Below are 23,100 nucleotides of genomic sequence, written 5' to 3'. Positions count from 1 at the left end.
TCGAGTCTAAATAGTCCTAAGGACTTCACCACAACACAGGAGTTCATTAGAAGATGAAATAATTTATGATGAAAAATATCAAAATAACTTTTATTAATTTATAATTCATATACTAATACAAGAAAGAGTACAATAGTCAACAGGTTGACAATTAGCTGTGGGATACTATTCCTAATACTTATTTGATAAGATAATTCAAACTTAATTACCTGCTAATAACCTAAATAAATTAGATTTATTAGACTCCAATTGTTGGGTGTCTAAGATTTTGGATCATATGAATTAAGGGGCAAGACCCTAATTAACTTTCTTGATAGTTATTCTTGGGTGCCATCTTGATTTGATCAAGTTGGGTGTGTCCCATGATTAGAGGGCTTATGGATCTCATATGAGGCATCCCTTGGGTGTACTTTGAGATGTGTTTATGTAGGTGCAAGGATTCTAAGAGTTGGCTCCTAAAAGGATTCCTAATGGAAGTTGAATAACTTAAGCTATTAGAAAACCTAATGCAAGTAGGACTTGTATTATGAGATTGAATAGGATTCAATCATTTTGCATATTTAAGAAGACCTCCCCTAAGATCCCCATGCAATCCAAACCAACACTCCACATGCCATAAACAAAGCCCCATGCCCTCTCTTCCTCTCTCCCTCTCTTCTCCTTAGGACGTCCCACATGTCCTCTCTTGTTGGGCGTCCCACTTCTCCTCCACGCCAAGGCTGTTGGGCATCCTCTTTGCTGCTGGTTTCTAGTGTTTGATAGTAGCACAAAGCAAGGGAGAAAGACAAGAGAAGAAGAGAAGAAGAAGACCAAGGAAAGAGATCAAGAGTTGATCGCGATCTAGGCTTCGTTCAGATTCAGCAGACTGAATTTTCTTAGAGAAAAAAATTCAACTTGAAGAGAGCTGTTCCGGGTTGATCCCGAGTGGATACCTATAGAGATCGAACACTTGTGCGGCTAGAAAAAAATATTTTTTCTTTCAGATCCAGATTTGAAGAAAGGGATTGCGAAACAAGTATGCGATTTGATCACAATCTGAATTTCTGCATATGAACTAGATCCTTGTGGTTTTATATTTTTATGCATGTATGATTCAGATTAAAAATATTCTAATCTTATATTCCGCTGTGGTGTTGAGAAAATAAGATTTTGAAATACACATGTATGCTTTAAACCTCAAATTCCAACACATCTACCATATCCCAAGTTCTTAAACCAGTCAACATAAACTAAGTTCTCAAGACAGCCACCATAAAGCAAATTCTAAAATCAACTACCTCATAGCAAGTTGCCAAACTAATGTAGTCATCACAAAGCAAATTCTTAAACCAGCCACCATAAAGTATTTTATAATATTACTTATGAAATACAATGCTTTATCTTGACTTGGAGTTTGAGATATGAAAAGAAAAAAAGTGACCTTGTATTGTCCATGAATCCATTGTATATTTCCATGAGCACCAAAAGCATTCGAAACCTACTTAAGAAGTAAAAAAAAATATATATTTTACTTGATTATCATTAATCCAACAAATGATATAGAATAAAAAAAATATTATCTATCTATTTACTATATCATTTCAATGTGATATAAATTAGCCTAAAATCTTGATAGAAAAGTGAAGAAAAATAAAAGGTATTCTAACCAAAAATATGCACACCTCATGATTCAAATAAGCTCACATGACTTTTGAGAAGATCAAGAAAAAACTACAGTAAATAGTAAATACAATTTAAACAAACAAGCAATCATGAGAAACATTGCAAAGAAATAATCAATCAGTATAAAGTGTATCAATGGGTCAATTTTTACTACAAGTACACCTAATAACCCTTGATCATGGTTTGCATTAAGATATGATAAATATAAATCAAAAAGTACATTTTCAGGTATTATGTCATAAAGCTACTCAAGCAGGAAATACATGTCTTAAAGTACAGGTGCCGAAAAAATATATATATATAGTTACCAATGACAGAATTTGAAATAGTACGAAAGACAATGAAAATATATCGTTATTCAAAATGATAAATTAAGTAGAATGTTAATAAAATTACTCTGCACGACAGTAAGTATTTGTGCATGAAACTGCTTACAAGCATAGTGGCTGTTGTTGATTCAGGGATGAGAGAGCAACACCAAAGTATAGTGTTTACTTTTGTTTTGATTTGTAAACCCACACACATGTAACACTAGTGTTATTTGAATTAAATATACTATGGAGATAATTTACTAGAACTACACAAAGGAATTGTGTTAATTTTCATTAAGTGGAAGTCATGCAAATGTTACATGCCTGTAAATACCTTAGTAGTAATGGTTTCAAGTTTGACTGATTACAACTTGAAACAAATTCAAAGCCATTTTTTATTTAGCTCTAATATAATTAAGTTTCAAAATATACTATAGTTCTCTTACATTTAGTCAAGTATATGTCCAAAACCTGTAGTTTATCTGCATTTATAAAAACAAGCTTCAATTAGATAGAATTTAATTTATCAAACAAATATTTTTCTCTTAACTTCATGAAAAAGAAAAAAAAAATCCAAAAAAAAGTGAACATTGGACAATCACAAATTGGCTAAGACTTTCACACAAATATTAAGCTAAAAACTATTGGACAGGCAATATCTTAATAACATCAGGTGAGTCCACATCACTAAACAACTCTGCTTAGCACTTTTAGCAAGGTTTTTGAATAATAATAATAATAATAATAATAATAATAATAATAATAATAATAATAATAATAATAATAATAATAATAATAATCATTCTTAATGTAACCAAACTACAATGGTTTCTGATAATGGGCCCAAAACAGAATAGCAGAAAGATTTGGGGAAAACAACTATTATTGAGAGGAAATTATTACAAAGTAAATCTTGAAGGAAATCTTGGTGGTCCACTATTGTTAAACTTACCGCATAGTGCTGGCCAAGTTCTATGGCAAAATGCAACAACGTCATGAATCTTACCAATAAACTATAATAGATTATAAAAGTACTAAGATGCAAAGCATATAACTCCCATGGACGATCTGAAATATGGAATTGGTTGACATTAGAAAGCGAAAAAATTCATCTAACAATTGACAAATTGGATGTGAGTCGATAACTCATCATTCTGTCAATAGCAATAACAGTCATCTGAGTATTGTTCTTCCAGTAGGAACTGACTTCATCTATTAGCAAAACTTATCATGATCAGGACATAACTTAGCTATGACTTGACCATATCTCTCCAAAACTGTGATTAAATGAGTGAAACTTTTTGAACCAATATCAAGAAGAGTCTGGATGACAACTTTAAGTGAAATATTTAATCCAAAATTAAAAAATCAGTATACATAATTACTAAATAATTAGAACAACAAAGAAGGAAAGAAGAAGAGGAGGCTCAGATTTATTATTTAATCTGCAGCTAAATCAAAATGACTGCAATCGGTTGTCTATAGAAGCAAACTGTCCAAGATTGTTGCTATTTGAAATAATTGAATCAGCAAAATTTAACCCAAAGTCGTCACAGCCTCTTCATACAAATCTTAAAACAAAATTCTGAAGATAGGTATTAGAATTTAAATCTTGACATGCTACAATACTATAGCAAGTTGGGCTGCCACATAATGAACAAAAAATGTTTGCTGTCAGCATTCATGGAGTTCGAAGAGGACAGAGGATAAAAGAATCTGAGGATCAAAAGTTCAGAAAATCTTTCTTCTCCAATTTTTTTCAATCCCATCTAACATTTTGAAAAAGCAAAGAAATATGCATCGAAGGGTAGATAAGAGAAATATCTAAATCCTCAGTCTCCAAACAATAGATTTTTTATTGTAAAAATAAAACTACAAATGGATGTCGGCGTGAAATCACTTAAGACTCATGATTTAAGACAATAAAGAAAAATCAAACAAAAAAAAATCCAAAAATAGATTTTTCATTGCAAAAACAAAACTACAAATAGATTGTAGGCATAAAATCACAGTCGGAGAAGGGGAGGGAGAGCAGGGGTCTGGCATGGGTTCCCCGCAAAATTCTGACAGCAAACAGTCAGAGGAGGGGAGCGAGAGCAAGGAGTCCGATGCCATTCCGACGAATGATCCACTGATCGGAGATCAGAGGTAGGAAGGGACCAACCAGGTTTCGAAGATCGACAACCCCCTGCGAGAAGAGAGAAAGGGAGAGGATTAAACCCGACCGGAGAAGGAAGGGTGCCTACCATAAGTGGAAATGGGGCCACTTATGTTCGAAGATTGATCTTCATCGAGGAAAAATGGTGACTCCCCATAGAATGTCAGAGGGGGTCTCGAGTACGGCCAGCTCCTAGCCAGAGATGGGGGAGTAGCAGGAAGAGGAGAAAGAAGGCCCCGACCAAGCAATTCCTCATAGAACTCCAATAGCAAGGGAGCAAACGAGGAGCACAATAGGGAGGGGTCTCAAGTACGGTCGGCTCCCAATTGGAGATGGGAGAGCAAGAGGAAGAGCCAAGATCCCTCGCCATCAGCCAGAGAAGATCAAAAAGGACTCAGAGTCGGCCGTCTGCTGGAGGGAGGGGAGATGATGGGGGAAGAGTGGGGAGGAGAGGGAGGGAGAGAGAGGGGAGAAAGAAAGAGAGGGAGAGCGAGAGAGAAGGAGAAGAAGAGAGAGAGAGGTCTGGTAGCCATCGGAGGAAGGAATCACCAGAGGAGGCCTCAATGCTCGAAGAAAAAAGGAAGGAGATCTCGCCTTTTCACGAGAAGAGCTGCAGAAGATAAAGATGTGGGAAGACGAAAGAGAGGGGAGAGAGGAACATAGAAAAGGAGAGAGAGAGAGAGAGAAAGAGGGGAGAGAAGAATAGCATTGGCTCGACGGCGAAGGAAATAGGATAAATCTCTAACAGAAAGTATTAGTTAAGGGACATAGGGCACAAAAACGATAAGAAGGTGGAAGCTAACCTTTAGTGCAACGAACGGTGATCGGATCAGTAGCTAGGGGACGAGGATTTTCCATAGTCACTTGTTGGGATGAATTAAATGGAAGAGAATGGAGTGAGAGTACATAGGACTGAGTTAGATCGGGGGAAAATTTTCTATGTGCGAAACGAAATAAGCGTGAGCATGGAATTGGCGGAAAAGAAAAAAATACATGGGCAAAAAATAATAAAAAAATAAGTAAATTATAATAATTATTAATAAATATTAATAAAAATATATCTTATAATGATAATTATTGATAAAAATCGATAAAAATATATTTTATAATGATAATTATTAATAAATGCCGATATAACTATGATTTATAATGGCAATTACTAATAAATGTCGGAATAATTATGATTTATAATGGTAATTTATACATTTGCCACTAAAAAATAGAAATTAGCAGGAATTATTTTTATTTGCCACTAAATTTTGATATCTTAAATTACATTCGTGGCAATTATGCTTTCACCTCTAATTATTTTCCACTAAAAAAGGGTTTTGTTGTAGTATGTCAATAACAGCAGGCAGGACAAGCTAGAGGTCCGATCTATGAGAATTCGTTTCATTGGGTATCCTAAAGAGTTTGAAGATATTACTTTTCTTCCCAAAGGATCACAATGTGATTGTAACCCTTCATATTATCTTCTTGAAAAATAGTTTATCCAAGATAGAGATAGTGGGAGGATAAGCTCAAACAAAGAGTCTCTGACAGTAATGAATCATAGGATCCGTAGAACCTATTCATGATGAGCGAGAACATAAAGTACCTCCACCTTGTAGATTTAGTAGGATCTCCCATCCTTATGAAAGGTACTTGGTATGCTTATAGAGGGTGTAGAGAAAATATTTCTCATAGGAGATAGGGAATATAGAGATGATTTCAAAACCTACAACGAGACGATGGTTGATACCAACTCAAAAAATGGATGTGTAGATAGCTTTCCTAAATGGATATCTTGAGAAGATATCTATATGGAATGGCCTATGGATTTTACTTCCAATGATGGAGATTATAAACTGCTAAGGTTCATATATGGACTTAAGTAAATATCTCGAAGTTGGAATATTCCTTTCAATGGTGTAATCAAATTGTTTGATTTCATCAAGAATGAGGAGGACTCATGTATTTATATGAAGATCAGTGGGAGTGTCCCATGTTGACATCAGTTAAAATATGATTGTATATAGAATTCTCCATGAAAAACCTAGGGCAAGCATCGCATATTCTTAGAATATAAAGATCTATAGAGATGGATCTAAGAAGATGCTTGAGTTTTCACAAGAAAAGTATATAAAGGAGATACTGAAAAGGTTCAGCATAAAAATCTCTAAGAGGGGTCTGCTACCCTCTTGGACATAGGAGTATGTCATATTATATACTCAACTTGATATAGTCATTGCTATGAGTATCACCAGCAGATATCAGTCAAATCCAAGTTAGGAGCGTTGGATTGTCATGAAAATATCCTTAAGTACTTGAGAAGTACTAAGGATTGTTCCTGATCTTTGGAGAAGATCAGAGCTGAGAGTGGGAGGATACATAGATGTTGATAATAGAATATCTACATCAAGGTGTGTTCTTGGTTTGGTATGTTGGAAGGGTTCCAAGCAACCATTCAATAGAAGCTGAATATGTTATGGATATGTAAGACATATTCTGGATCTTATGTTATTTACGGAACTTGATGTCATGCTATCAGATGCCATGACACTGTACTGCAAAGACAATGGTCCATAGCCCTCACTAAGGAGTCAAGGTTTCACCAGAATTCAAGCACATAGAACAATAGTATATGCAACTACCTCGAGTAGAAATAAATAGAGGTGTAGAGAGTAGACTCCACATAGGATATGGTAGGCCCAAGTCACTTAGCCAACTGAAGACCTTAGCCTGTCTTGAGAAGATGGGGCTTAGTAATATGGCAGATTGACTTTAGTACAAGTGAAAGATTGTTAGATGTATGTCCTAGAAGTCAATCTTGACTAACGCATATCATATTTCTAGGACATGATTTTATACTTAATAAAAATTTTAATTTTATTCATATTATATGTGTTCATAAATCATCCGAGGGATTAACAAGATAATGACACATATTCTCAAAGAGTTAAAAATTTGAGGTATATATCATTAATAGTTAATTTTTAAATTACTTCTAGCCATAGAATTATCATGAGAACGGTGATTGATTTGGATAGATCAATGCACGAATCACTTCCTTCGGATAGATGAGTCTCAAGTCTGCAGTGTAGGAATATTGGAGCGAGAGTATAAATGGTTGTTAGAGTACAACTAGCACTGAACGTGACCAACACAAGAAGTCACATGGATGTCTGCTCACTCGTTAGTGACTTTTTCGATGCTGCAGTGGTGTGACCGATTCTTTGACCTGCGGCACCATGGCTACTCACAGTGAGGCTACTGGAGTTTAACTACATATAAATATAGCCTCAATGAGTCCTTATAGTGTAGCGAAAATTTTGTGCAGGGGCAAAATGGTAATTTTAAAACTTTTTCAAAAATTACTATTTTACAGCGAAATTATTAATTAATCTCATTAATTAATACTAATTAACCCTACACTAGGATCTAAATATGATACAACAGCATGCATTTAAATTTGAAATTCAAATTTAAATCAGTAAACCTTTTACAGTACTGTGTTCAGAACACATCACCTTTTGCGGGTAGTCGATCACCGCAATCTGATCACCATCGGAGGGCTCTGATCATCACGTCGTAGCCACATAAATATCTGGCCTCTGCGGATCATCCACACGAAGCTCCCGTCTGATCAGCTCCTCACGAATGCTAGTTCGTGATTTCACCCTTTTGATGGCAGATGTTGATCGAACTCCTTCGATCGATGTGTGCCGACTTCTCAGATGCTCTGGATCATCTGCACAGTTGCTTGAGAGGCTGATGGATCTCTCCCTGAAATTTGGTGGACTCACGACACTCGTGGCACACCAATCTCACTTCCCGATCCCTAGGTAGAAACCCTAGGGTACACACCAAAAACCCTGCGCCCAATGTTCTCTCTTTTCTTTCTTTTTCTCTCGGAAGGTTTTGGACCTTCACCTTGCACACCAGCCTTCCTCACACCCCACTTTCTTTCTCTTAATTTTTTTGTGCACGCCCCACCTTTCTTTCATTTTTAAAACAACGTCGAACGTGTCTTATCCGTGTGAGAGGATAAAGACAAGAGGTTACACATTTGAAGTCAAATCAAATTTGAATTCAAATGAAAACCAACTTATCCCTATCCTTTTGGGCGTGAGAAGAGAAGGGGCGTGGCTCTTTGTGTGTGGAAAATGTTTCATGAGAAACCTTTTCTCGTGTAAGTAATGTGGCGCACAAAATGGATAAGGATGAAGGGGCAAGTGATAAGTTATCCATTCAAATTCAAACATGCTTTGAATTTGAATGGCTAACTAATTATTTTATCCATCCATATGGCACACAAATGAGGGTGTGGGGAAGGGTTTTGCATGAGAAAAATTTCACGAGAAGTTTCTTCTCATGAATTCAAATGGGTGCAAAAAAGTTGGGTGTCGTAGGGAATTTAAAACAAGATGGTTTGATTCAAATTGAGCCAACCTAATCTAAATAGGTTAAGCACAATTAGAATAGATTAAACCCAACATAATTAGACTTAATTAGGCTCAATAAAATCCTAATTAAATCAGGAATTAACTAAGCCTAACTCCTGATCAAATCAGGGACTAAACCACCTTAGCGATTAGGTCAACATTTAACCTAATCGGGTCAATCCAAACAGAATCTAATTCAATTAGACTTGATCCAAAAATAATTACTCAATCAAATTGAGTTAATTAGCGATCAAATCACTAATTAAACCTCTCATAAATATTGAGTCCAAATCCGATGAGCAATCAGGCATCAGAGACCATCGATATGAAACCCTGATCAAAGAATTCAAATTTCAAATTCAAAATTTGAAATTCAAAATTTTGACCCCGGTACCCAAAATGTATGGAACTCATGATCAGAGAATCTTAATTCTCAATTATAGAGTCCCAGACAGATAAGACTCATAATCAGCCATCAGATCAGAAAGGAACCTCTAATGTGTGTGACCCCGCAGGTTCGAACCTAAGCCGATAGCACAGGAACCAATTCCTGTACTAATCAAAGTGACCATCTAGCAATGGTACCCGACGATCGGATAGGTCGAATAATCGCAATCGCAATATTCAGAACCTACGTGAATATGGTTACCGTATAATTCATCCCTTTTGACCCCTGTGTTTAGGACGACTCAGGGTTAAACTGTCAACCCTGATGAGATCATCCGAATCGTGCCCAACTCAATTAGTCCTGTGACTCCTCACTAGGACTACCCTGGCCAAGATTTTGCAAATTGAAACATGACTGTACACAGCTCCTAAACTGGAGTGGTCAATCCCATCTTGACACACGCACCGACAAGTCAAGTACTTAACTACACCCAGCAGCCTTCCGTCACTGAATTAGAAATTCAGGTAGTCCAGTGCCTAAGTGCAGTGAGTTGCTTGCAAGTCACCGTGGTGGTCTCAGGTCGGAGGGACATTTATACCCATATCCCATCGGAGCAAATCTTGACAGCAGAAATAGCTCCAAAGTTGGTCACATTCAGTGCAGATGTACCATTACATCTCACCTGTATGCCATACCAGTGTCTCCACACTCTTTGGTTATGAGGACAACCAACCCATATGGCACACAACGATCTATGCTCGATAAACGTTGTCGTCCTTGGTAACAACGTATCATTTGGTCGCGAACATGTTTAAGGACTAAGTGACAAATCCTCCTTTGTCGAGTCTAAATAGTCCTAAGGACTTCACCACAACACAGGAGTTCATTAGAAGATGAAACATTTGTGATGAAAAAATATCAAAATAACTTTTATTTATTTATAATTCATGTACTAATACAAAAGGAGCACAACCGTCAGCAGGCTGACGATTGGCTTTGGGATACTATTCCCAACAATCTCTCACTTGGCCTAAAGCCTATCGGTGCAGTATCTAATACCCATCTTCGACTTGTAGTCGTTGAACTCCTTCATCGTAATGGATTTAGTGAATGGGTCGGCCAGGTTCTTCTTTCCGTCGATCTTCTGAAGGTCGACATCACCCCGATCCACGATCTCCCAGATGAGATGGTAGCGGCGCAGAATATGTTTCGTCCGCTGGTGTGCCTTTGGTTCCTTCGCCTGAGCGATGGCTCCAGAGCTGTCGCAGTAGAGCAGAACTGGACCAACAAGAGAGGGTGCTACTTCGAGCTCGGTGATGAATTTCCTCAGCCACACCACTTCTTTGGCAGCATCTGATGCAGCAATATACTCCGCCTCACATACTGAATCAGCCACAGTGTGCTGCTTGGAACTCTTCCAGCAGACAGCCCCACCATTAAGGGTAAAAATAAATCCTGACACACTCTTGCTATCATCGCGATTAGACTGGAAACTATAGTCTGTAAACCCTATAAGTCTCAAGTCCGATTCACCATATATAAGCCACTGGTCCTTAATATTTCTTAAATACTTCAGGATGGTTTTAACAACCTTCCAGTGATTCTCTCCTGGATCAGATTGGTATCTACTCACTACCCCTAGTGAGTATGCCACATCTGGTCATGTACATGTCATGGCGTACATGATAGATCCCACTGCCGAAGCATATGGAATCCTACCCATACGCTCTCTCTCTTGAGGTGTTGTCGGACAATCCCTCTTCGAGAGAGAAATTCCATGGCCTATCGGTAGATAGCCTTTCTTAGAATTTTTCATGCTGAACCTTTTCAGCATAGTATCAATGTACGTGGACTGAGATAAGCCAAGCAACTTTTTGGATCTATCCCTATAGATCCTCATCCCTAGGATGTAGGAAGCTTCTCCCAGATCCTTCATGGAGAACTGTGACGATAGCCAAATCTTTATTCCCTGTAATGCAGGGACATCATTCCCAATTAAGAGAATGTCATCCACATACAATACAAGAAATACTACTACTGGACCATTAGCCCACTTATAAATGCAGGGCTCTTCTCCGTTCTTAACGAAGCCATACGTTTTGATCGTCCTATCAAAACGTATGTTCCAACTCCGAGATGCCTGCTTAAGTCCATAAATGGACCTCTGTAGCTTGCACACCTTAGACTCATCTGTGGATGTGAACCCTTCAGGTTGTATCATATACACCTCTTCGTCCAGCTCTCCGTTTAGGAAAGCTGTCTTCACATCCATCTGCCAGATTTCATAGTCCAGATGGGCAGCTATCGCAAGCATAATTCGAATGGATTTGAGCATTGCCACAGGAGAAAATATCTCATCATAGTCTATACCATAACGTTGACGATATCCCTTGGCAACCAGACGGACTTTATAGGTCTCCACCTTTCCGTCTGTGCCCCTCTTCCTTTTGAAGACCCACTTACACCCTATGGGTTTTACTCCTTCGGGTGGGTCAACCAATGTCCACACATCGTTGACCTTCATGGACTTCATTTCAGATTTCATGGCCTCTAGCCATTTCTCAGAGTCAGGTCTCTGCATTGCATCCATGTAGGTGATCGGATCCTCATCATTTTCATCAAGTTCGACAAGATCACCATCCCGGACCAAGAAATCATAGTATCTGTCCGGTTGATGTGGTACTCTACCAGACCGCCTTAAGGGTGCATAATCAATGGGCTCCGGATCTGATCTAATCAGATCCGGTACAGGTTCAGTAACATGTGTCGATTTTTTTACCTTTCGAACTTCGTCAAGTTCGACCTTAGAGGCAACAGTTTTTTCACTAAGGAACTCCTTTTCTAAAAAAATTGCCTTAAGGCTGACAAACACCTTTTGCTCATCAGCAAGGTAGAAATAATACCCTTTGGTCTCTTTTGGGTACCCTATAAAATTACACTAGTCAGACCTAGGTCCAAGCTTGTCTGTAATTAAATGTTTAACATAAGTCGGACACCCCCAAACCCTAAGGTGCGAGAGTACTGGCTTACGTCCTATCCATATCTCATATGGCGTTTTGGCTACAGACTTACTCGGAACTCTATTTAGAAGGTAACAAACCGATTCGAGCGCATATCCCCAGAGGAAGAGCGGCAGACCAGCAAACCCCATCATGGATCGAACCATGTCTAACAGGATCCGATTCCTCCTTTCAGACACACCATTATGCTGTGGTGTTCCAGGAGGAGTCCACTGAGAGAGAATCCCATTCTCCCCTAGATACGTCAGAAACTCATTGGAAAGGTATTCACCTCTTCGATCAGATCGAAGAGTTTTAATACACTTTTCAGTTTATTTTTCTACCTCATTTCGGAATAGTTTGAACATTTCAAATGATTCTGACTTATGCTTCATTAAATAGACATACCCATACCTAGATAGGTCGTCTGTGAAGGTTATGAAGTAGAAAAATCCACCTCTTGCACTTGAGCTCATGGGTCCACATACATCAGAATGTACCAGACCTAAGAGTTCACTGGCTCGCTCACCTTTTCCAGTAAAAGGTGACTTGGTCATCTTCCCAAGAAGACAGGACTCACAGGTTGGAAGTGATTCACAATCACTAACTTCAAGAATTCCTTCTTCAGCCAACCTGTTTATCCTGTTCTTATTGATATGACCTAGCCTACAGTGCCAAAGGTAGACTTCTGACACATTATCTATTCTAGAGTGTTTACCGAAGTTTTGAACCACATTAACAGGCTGTGATAGTAAGTAAATTCTATTATTTAATTATCCAACAAATATTGTAACACCATTCAAAATGATATTGTAAATATTTTTTTTATTAAAAAATCATAATCGTACATGGCCAAAAGGCCTACAGAAATTATATTTAATAAAAAACTTGGACAATAATGACATTCACTCAGAATTACATTACGAGAATTGATTACAAGACTCATGATTTCTAAAGCTAGAACTGGAACTTTGCTTCCATCTCCAACGTTCAGGAACCTCTCGCCTTCATCAAATCTCCTACTGACCTGCAGACCCTGCATCGAATTATAAATATGATAAGAGCTTCCGGTATCCAATACCCAGGCAGTAGTATCACAAATCGAAAAGTTGCAAGGAGTTATCATATAATTACCTTGCTTTTCTTTGGCCTGTTCAGGTCCAGGGAGGCAATGTATTGAGGACAGTTCCTCTTCCAATGCCCTGCTTCTTGCAAAAGAAGCACTCCACCTGGCTCTGGTCGTGCTTGCGCTTCTTGGTCTGACCCTGTGCTACTGTCCCAGCATGAGATTGCACCTTCTTATTTTTCTTCTTCTTGTTCTTCTTCCCCTTCCCAAAGGGTTGACGATGAGAAGAAGACCTCCCACTACATTCACCGACTCCTTATGGAGTTGGTGATCCTTCTCAAAGTTCTGCAGCAACCCCAACAATCTGTGGTAGTTTACTGCAGGCTTTGTCATTCGAAAATGAGTAAGGAATGGGAGGAAGGACTTGGGCAAGGAATTAAGGATAGCATCCTTACCGAGCTGCTCGTGCAGAGGAAAGCCCAATTTGCTTAGGCGCTCAATCATCTCGATCATGTACAGTACATGATCAGTGACTGAGGGCCCATCCCTCATCCGAGCATTGAAAATGGCACAACTAGTTTTGTGCCTTTCAACATCGTCAGGCGTGCCAAAGGAGTCGTTCAACATTTGAAGCATCTCCTGTGGCTGGACGTTCTCAAACCTTCGGCTGAACTCGTCATTCATTGCTGCCAGCATAATACATCGAATGGTGGTGCGGTCATTGAGCCACTTCAAGTAAGTGTCTCGGATCGCCTTACTAGCGTTCGGAGCTGGCTCCTCAGGTGCTGGATCCGTTACTACATAAAGGATCCGCTCATGCTCAAGGACAATTTTCAATTTTCGATACCAGCTATCGAAATTGGGTCCCATGAGCTTGTCATTATCTAATAATGACCGGAGCGACAGGATAGTGGCCATAACTGCATAAAGGAAAATGAGACCTCTATTAGTACATAAATTAATACTAAAGACTTGAACTTTAGTCTAAAGTTTTTCCCAATATTTTTACGAACTGGTAGCCTCATCCTCCAATTCGAGGAATTACTTTAATTCCTTAATGGGTACTAGAATCCACACAGACTATACACGAGCCCAACTTTGGTTGGTCAACCTATGTGCATCTATGGGTAGGTTCTTAACCAGTTATTTCTCTAAGCAACTTCTAGTAATTGATTTTGCCCAGAACCTAATCAGTAGGCTTTGGCCTCCACTGAAAAGATCTGGTTAGGTCCAACCATTAACATGACTTAATTTAGTGAATTGGACCAATAAATGATCAGGTCCGATTTTGGCCGGCCAACCTAACCACCATCAGAAAGACTCAATCAAATTATCATATTATGAATAATAATTCTATTAGCCAATGAGCACCAGGCCTTTGGGCCTCCAATGATCATTGAACTAATGGACTCATTATCATTCACTTAATGGGAGGCTATGACTTAGTTTTCATTATAACTTAATCATTTTAGGGACCTAATAATTTTGAGGATTTTATTAAAGAATAGTAGAGAAGAAATCATCCAGCCAATTTCAATTCTCCCACTGACTTCACCAAGTCAGATTAAAAAAGGATTTAATTAAAGCTGACATTAGGAGCATCTAAATCAGTCACACTGATTTACCTAATGACATGGGTGAGCTCTAATCACCAAGTGATCTAATCAAAATCTAACTTACCAGATTGGCCAGGTAAGTGAGATCAGTGGTGGGATTTGCCATTAACTCGTCAATGATCGAATCAATGCGAGTAGCTCCCGCTTAAGAACCACTGGTCAAAACTGCCGAACTTACCTTAGACACCAACCGGTTCATTAGTTTTAATTTTGATCAACTTAGTAAATAGGGCTCCACCGCGTAGCCATGAATTAAGTCCATCTTGGTCTAGTTAAAGACATGGACCCATTCAACTACAACTATTGAAGTTGAGTCTAGAGTATCCTTGACCTAATCTAATTCAACTTTTGATTAGATTTGACCAATTATTCCATTTAGTCTATTTTTTAAGCTAACCTTAGGTCTAACCCAATTATGGACCTAATTCATCTAACCCATTGACCCACAAGTTTATGCAATTTCTTAGGTCTTAATTCACAATTCTAGACCTACTAGACAACACTTAATTCTTTTAATTAAGTACTTGGGCTGATGGGTCGGGTTTGGCATTTCGAAAATAATTTTTAAATTTTGAAAGATTTTATTTTTGTTCACAAATGTGTTGACTCATTTCACAAACGGGTCAGCACAATTCATAAACAGCAATCTATTGCTCATTCATAACAGAAAATAACTCAAAATAAATCATAAATTTTTTTTTAGATCTAATCTAACAATTCATGATAAATTTTATAATTAAGTCCTTTCGCTGCTTCATCGGCATGGGATATAATTGCATCGGCACCCCTACCGCCATAGGAGCCCCATCGAATGGGAAGAGAGGCCTTTAAACCCTATTTTCTCCTATGATCGACGGCCATGGCAACCAACCCAATTAGATTACTTGCTACTTGGATCAAGTATATCTAAATATACCAATTTCAAAATTTAAATTTTGAATTTCAAATTTCAAATTTCAAATTTCAAATTTCAAATTTTAAATTTTAAATTTGAGATTTCAACCAAATTTCAAATTTTGAATTTCAATCTTTGAATTTTAAATTTTGAATTTTAAATTTTAAATTTTGAATTTCAAATTTCAAATTTAAATTTGAGATTTCAACCAAATTTCAAATTTCAAATTTTGAATTTCAAATTTGAAATTTCTAACAAATTTCAAATTTCAATTTCAAATTTATTTCAAATTTTGAATTTTGAATTTTAAATTTAAACTTATAGATTATATCTTAATCTATGCATGCATATTTATATCATATTCTAGAACCATGCTCTGATACCATTTGAAGCAAAAATTTAGTGCAGGGGCAAAATGGTAATTTTAAATCTCTTTCAAAATTACTATTTTACAGTAAATTATTAATTAATCTCATTAATTAATACTAATTAACCCTACACTAGGATCTAAATATGATACAACAGCATGTATTTAAATTTGAAATTCAAATTTGAATCAGTAAACCTTTTACAGTACTGTGTTCAGAACACATCACCTTTTGCGGGTAGTCGATCACCGAATCTGATCACCGTCGGGGGGCTCTGATCATCACGTCATAGCCACATAAATGTCTGACCTCTGTGGATCATCCACACGAAGCTCCCGTCTGATCAGCTCCTCACGAATGCTAGTTCATGATTTCACCCTTTTGATGGCAGATGTTGATCGAACTCCTTCGATCGATGTGTGCTGACTTCTCAAATACTCTGGATTGTTTGCATAGTTTTTGAGAGGCTGATGGATCTCTCCCTAAAATTTGGTGGACTCACGACACTCGTGGCACACCAATCTCCTTCCCGATCCCTAGGTAGAAACCTTAGGGTACACACCAAAAACCCTGCGCCCAATGTTTCTCTTTTCTTTCTTTTTCTTTCGAAAGGTTTTGGACCTTCACCTTGTGCACAAACCTTTCTCATGCCCCACTTTCTTTCTCTTAATTTTTTTGCACATGCCCCACCTTTCTGCCATTTTTAAAACAACGTCGAACGTGTCTTATCCGTGTGAGAGGATAAAGACAAGTGGTTACACATTTGAATTCAAATCAAATTTGAATTCAAACGAAAACCAACTTATTCCTATCCTTTTGGGGTGAGAAGAGAAGGGGTGGCTCTTTGTGTGTGAAAATATTTCACGAGAAACCTTTTCTCGTGTAAGTAATGTGGGCACAAAATGGATAAGATGAAGGGGCAAGTGATAAGTTATCCATTCAAATTCAAACATGCTTTGAATTTGAATGGCTAACTAATTATTTTATCCATCCATATGGTGCACAAATGAGGGCGTGGGGAAGGGTTTTGCATGAGAAAAATTTCATGAGAAGTTTCTTCTCGTGAATTCAAATGGGTGCAAGGAATTGGGTGTCGCAGGAATTTAAAACAAGGTGGTTTGATTCAAATTGAGCCAACCTAGTTTAAAATAGGTTAAGCACAATTAGACAGATTAAATCCCAACATAATTAGGTTTAATTAAGCTCAATAAAATCCTAATTAAATCAGGAATTAACTAAGCCTAACCCCTGATCAAATCAGGGACTAAACCACCTTAGCGATTAGGTCAACATTTAACCTAATCGGGTCAATCCAAACTGAATCCAATTCAATTGGACTTGATCCAAAAATAATTACTCAATCAAATTAAGTTAATTAGTGATCAAATCACTAATTAAACCTCTCATAAATATTGAGTCCAAATCCGATGGGCAATCAGGCATCAGAGACCATCGATATGAAACCCTGATCAAAGAATTAAATTTTAAATTCAAAATTTGAAATTCAAAATTTTGACCCCGGTATCCAAAATGTGTGGAACTCATGATCAGAGAATTCTAATTCTCAATCATAGAGTTCCAGATAGATAAGACTCATAATCAGCCATCAGATCAGAAAGGAACTCTAATGTGTGTGACCCTGCAGGTTCGAACCTAAGCCGGTAGCACAGGAACCAATTCCTGTACTAATCGAAGTGACCATCTAGCAATGGTACCCGATGATCGGATAGGTCGAATAATCGCAATCACAAATTCAGAACCTACGTGAATATGGTTACCATATAATTCATCCCTTTTGACCCCTGTGTTTAGGACGACTCAGGGTTAAACTGTCAACCCTGATGAGATCATCCGAATCATGCTCAACTCAATTAGTCCTGTGACTCCTCACTAGGACTACCCTGGCCAAGGTTTTACAAAATTAAACACGACTGTACACAGCTCCTAAACTGGAGTGGTCAATCCCATCTTGACACACGCACCGACAAGTCAAGTACTTGACTACACCCAGCAGCCTTCCGTCACTGAATTAGAAATTCAGGTAGTCCAGTGCCTAAGTGCAGTGAGTTGCTTGCAAGTCACCGTGGCGATCTCAGGTCGGAGGGACATTTATACCCATATCCCATTAGAGCAAATCTTGACAGCAGAAATAGCTTTGGAGTTGGTCACATTCAGTGCAGATGTACCATTACATCTCACCTGTATGCCATAGGAGTGTCTCCACACTTTTGGTTATGAGGACAACCAACCCATATGGCACACAACGACCTATGCTCGATAAACGTTGTCGTCCTTGGTAACAACGTATCATTTGGTCGCGAACATGTTTAAGGACTAAGCGACAAATTCTCCTTTGTCGAGTCTAAATAGTCCTAAGGACTTCACCACAACACAGGAGTTCATTAGAAGATGAAACATTTGTGATGAAAAAATATCAAAATAACTTTTATTTATTTATAATTCATGTACTAATACAAAAGGAGCACAACCGTCAACAGGCTGACGATTGGCTTTGGGATACTATTCCCAACACGAACCTCCCACTAAGTTCACTAACTCTTTGTGGAGTTGGTGATCCTTCTCAAAGTTCTGAAGTAACCTTAGTAACCCGTGGTAGTTTACTTTAGGCTTTGTCATTCTATAATGAGTGAGGAATGGGAGATAAGACTTGGGTAGTGAGTTCAGTATTGCATCTTTTTTAAGCTGCTCATGCAAGGAAAAGCTGAGCTTGCTCAAATACTCCATCAGCTCGATCATGTACAATACATGATCAGTGATAGAGGCACCATCTCGTATTTTGGCATTGAAGATGGCACAACTAGTCTTGTGCCTCTCCACATCATCGGGTGTGCCAAAGGCATCTTCCAATACTTGAAGCATGTCCTTTGGCTGAGCCGTCTCAAATCTACGATTGAACTCATTGCTCATGGCAGCCAGCATGATGTAGCACATCGTGATCCGATCACTGAGTAACTTCTGGTTAGTGTCTCTGACTGTTCTACGTGCATTGGCAGCTGGCTCCTCAGGTGCAGGATCTATTATCACATATAGGATCCGTTCATGCTCTAGGACATCTTCAACTTTCGGTACCAGCTACCAAAGTTGGGTCCACCAACTTATCATTGTCCAACAATGATCGGAGTGATAGGGAAGTGGCCATATCTACACAAAGGAAAACCTTAACCTAATTAGCAATTGATTCATTAAACCTAAAGATTTGGACTTTAATCAAAATATTTCTCCCAATATTTTATTCGAATTGGTAGCCTCTACCTCCAATTCGAGAAATTACCTTAATCCTTAGTGGTATTAGAATCCACTTAGACTGCACACAAGTCCAACTTTGGTTGGCCAACCCATGTACATCTAAGGGTAGGTTCATAACCAATTATTTCTCTAAATAATTTTTAGTAATTTTAATTTTTTCCCAGTCCCTAATCAGTAGGCTTTGGCCTCCACTGAAAAGATCTAGTTAGGTCCAACCATTAATATGATCATACTTGGCCCATCTAGCCAATGAATGATTAGACCCAACTTTGGTTGGCTAACCTAACCACCATTTAGAAAGATGCAGTCATGAAATCATATTATGAATGATAATTCCTATCAGTCGATAAGCACCAGGCCTTTGGGCCTCCAATGATTATCGAACTGATGGATCCATTATCATCCACTTAATGGGAGGCTATGATCTAGTTATCACCATAACTATTTCATTTTAAGGACCTAATAATTTTAGAATATTTAATTGATTTAGATGAGGAGGTCAGATGAACCAGCTTATCATGATCCTCCCACTAGCTTCACCAAGTCAGCTTAAGGGAGACCATTAAAAGGGCTGGTCTATGAGCACCTAAATCAGTCACATTGATTTATCTAGCTGACATGGGTCAGCTCGGATAGTCAAGTGATCCGATCAAAATATAATTTTACCAAGAGGCCAGGTAAGTTCGATGGTGGGAGGGTCTGCCAAAGCTTACCTTAGACACAATCAGAAATGGCTAGGTAAGCGGGCTGCCAATTAAAACCATCGGTCTGGTTTACCTTAGACACCAACTGATTTAATTAGTTTCAATTAGATCAACCTAATAGTTCATGCTAGACCGCTTAGCCAAGAATCAAGTCCATTTGGTTCTCGTTAAAGACATGAACTTGACCAACTACAACTATTGTAATTGATCTAGAGAATCCTTGACCTAATCTAAGACAACAATTGATTAGATTTAGTCAATTCTCTAATTAAGTTCATCTTTAATCTAACCTTAGGTCTAACCCAATTAATGGACCTAATTCCCACTAACCTATTAATCCAATGTGTTATGGTTTGTGTCTTAGGTTCTTCAATTCACAATCCTAGAACCTAATCAAACAACTTCTTAATTCTCAATTAAGTTTTGGGGCTAAAGATTGGGGTTCGACTTTTCGAAAATAATTTTTATATTTGTAAAATATTTTTACACACATAGTTCTACCCACCAAGTTGTATGTTTGATTCATAATCAAAATACAAGTGAAATAAGCATGAAACTACTTTAGATCTAATCTAAATAGATTCATGTAATTGAAATAATTTTATTTTAAATTTAAATATTTTTTAAATCTAATAAATCATAAATTAATCTAGATCATATCTAACAAATTTATGATTAAAGATAGATCTATACGAACTAGGACAACCTTTACCACTGTGAGGGGTAAACCTTACAGCAGGATAACCTACAGTTCATGATTGATCTAAAAATTTTTAATTTTAGATTTAACAATCAGATTATAAATTAGATCTAATCTAAAAAATAATCTAAGCATGTATAAATAATCATGTAATAAATAACCTAGGCTCTGATACCAATTGAAGGAACCAGATCTAGGATTTCAGGGTTAGATCTTGAAACTTTTTCAAGATCAGACAGCGGAAGACTAAAATAAATTAAAATTTTTCTTATAAAATTAGAGAATCTCTAAATCTAAGATCTATTACATGATTATTATATGGCATTAAATCAAAAATTAAAATATAAAGAGCAAGAACTATATGTTGATCATATCAACATGTTTTTATATTACATCTAATGTATGTAAAATATAATAGATCAGATCTATTACCTTGCAAGTTAGATATTCTAACTTTGCTGATCCGGCCTTGAGGATGATGTTGCGATCCGTACATATGTCTGGCCTTTAGAAGTCATCCACACAAGCCTATGAATCACGATCAGAAGTCCTGATCCAAGAAATCAGCATAGTATGCTAGTACTGCACTGATCCTTCTTCGATGGTCGATCAGATGCCTCCTTCTTCTTGATTTGGACTCTTTCAAAGATGAAAAGTAGGAGAAGGAGTTTTAGATATCAGACACTCTCAGAAAACTCACAGATGGAGGAAGAAAAGAGGTGAACTCAGCAACCCTAGAAGAAGACCCTCTTCTTCTTCTCTTTGCTCTAACCCCAGACACTTAGTTTTGTGTCATTATATCTCCATGCCACAATACTCTTTCACCCTAATTTTTACACACCCCAAAGGTCTCTCAATGCTCTATAATTCATAAAAATTTTAAGAAGAAATTTATCTTAAATCAAAAGATATAAAGAATCCTTGTCTAGGTCAAATACCTAGTCAAAGAAAATCCAAACAGGGCAAGACAATGGGTGCTTCAACACTTGGGTGCCCCCTCCTTTTTCTATCATGGACCACTAGAAAAGGATGGATAACATGTGTCATAAAAATAATAAAAATCTCAAAAAAAATTCAGGTAAAATCAGTGCCATAAGGAAAGAGTTTTGGTTTCCTAAAATTCTATCTCATAGAATTTGAAATCCAAATTAATTCCTACTTTGACTTGGTTCACAACTACATTTCATGTAAGAGAGAAAGAGTGGAAAGCTTTGGGCATGTGAGAAAGCCTGGGAGAGAAGGTTTTGTTTGCACAAAATAAGAGATAGTGGGCATGGGGGGCTAAGGTGGCACAAGGTGGAATCCTAGTCTTACTAGGGTTCAATCTATGACTTGTTCAAATTTGGTTTCTCAAATCAAATCAAACCAAAACCAAATCAATCCAATTAAAATAGGTCTTAACCTAATTAAAAATTTAATTTAATCAAATTAAATTAGATTTAAATCTAATTTAATTTCTAATCAAATTAGAAATTAGGTTGACCCAAGTCCTAATTGAACTAGGACTAGTTTTTTCTTACACTTGGCTTATCCAATAAATCAATTGGACTTGATCCAATCAAGTTCAAACTAAATTTAATTAAATTATATTCAATTAGACTTAATCTCAATCCATTGGTTTAATCAAATTAAGCCAATTAGCAATCGAATTACTAATCGATCCTCCCTGCACACTTGCACTAGGTTAAATGTCAATCGTATTGATCGTTTAACCCTAGAATGATTCTTAATCATTGATCAACCAGTCGATCGGATCATGAACTCTAATATGTGTGACCTCATAGGTTCAAACCTAAATTGGTAGCATAGGAATAAATTTTTATACCAATCGAAGTGACCATCTAGCAATGGTATCTGACGGCCGGATAGGTCGAATGTGTAGAACAACATCCTTAGAACCCTTGCCGAATATAGTTTTCATATAATTCATCCCCTTGACCAAAATACTCATAGGATACCTTAGAGTTCAACTGTCAACTCTGATCAGATTGTCCACATTATTTTAAAATATCAAATCCATCTGATGGATTATCCTGGCTAAGGTTTTACTAAATTGAATACAGCGACTCATTCTTCTCCAACTCTTGGAGTGGTCAATCCCATCTTGATCACACTCTGACTTCGCAAGTACTTGACTATGCACAAAGCCTTCCATTACTGAATTAGAAATTCAGTTAGTCTAGTATCAAAGCACAGTGAGTTGCTTGTAAGTCACTGAGGTGATCTCAGGTCTAAGGGACACTTATACCTATATCCCATCAAAGATATTTCGACAGTAGAATGCTCTAGAGTTGGTCACATTCAATGATGATAACCCTTATGTCTCACCTGTATGCCATACCAGTGTCTCCACACTCTTTGGTTAAGAGGACAACCAACCCATATGACCTACAGTGACCTATGCTCGATAGAAGCTGTCATCATTATTAATAGCCTATCATTCGGTCATGAACAATTTTAAGGATTAATCGATAAATCCTCTTTTATCAAACCTAATAGTTCAAAGATTTCATCACAGCAACGGAGTTCATTAAAAGATGAA

The sequence above is a fragment of the Elaeis guineensis genome, chromosome 15 (assembly GCF_000442705.2).
Source record: "Elaeis guineensis isolate ETL-2024a chromosome 15, EG11, whole genome shotgun sequence".
In the NCBI taxonomy this organism is placed as follows: domain Eukaryota; kingdom Viridiplantae; phylum Streptophyta; class Magnoliopsida; order Arecales; family Arecaceae; genus Elaeis; species Elaeis guineensis.
This window is presented reverse-complemented; position numbering follows the sequence as displayed.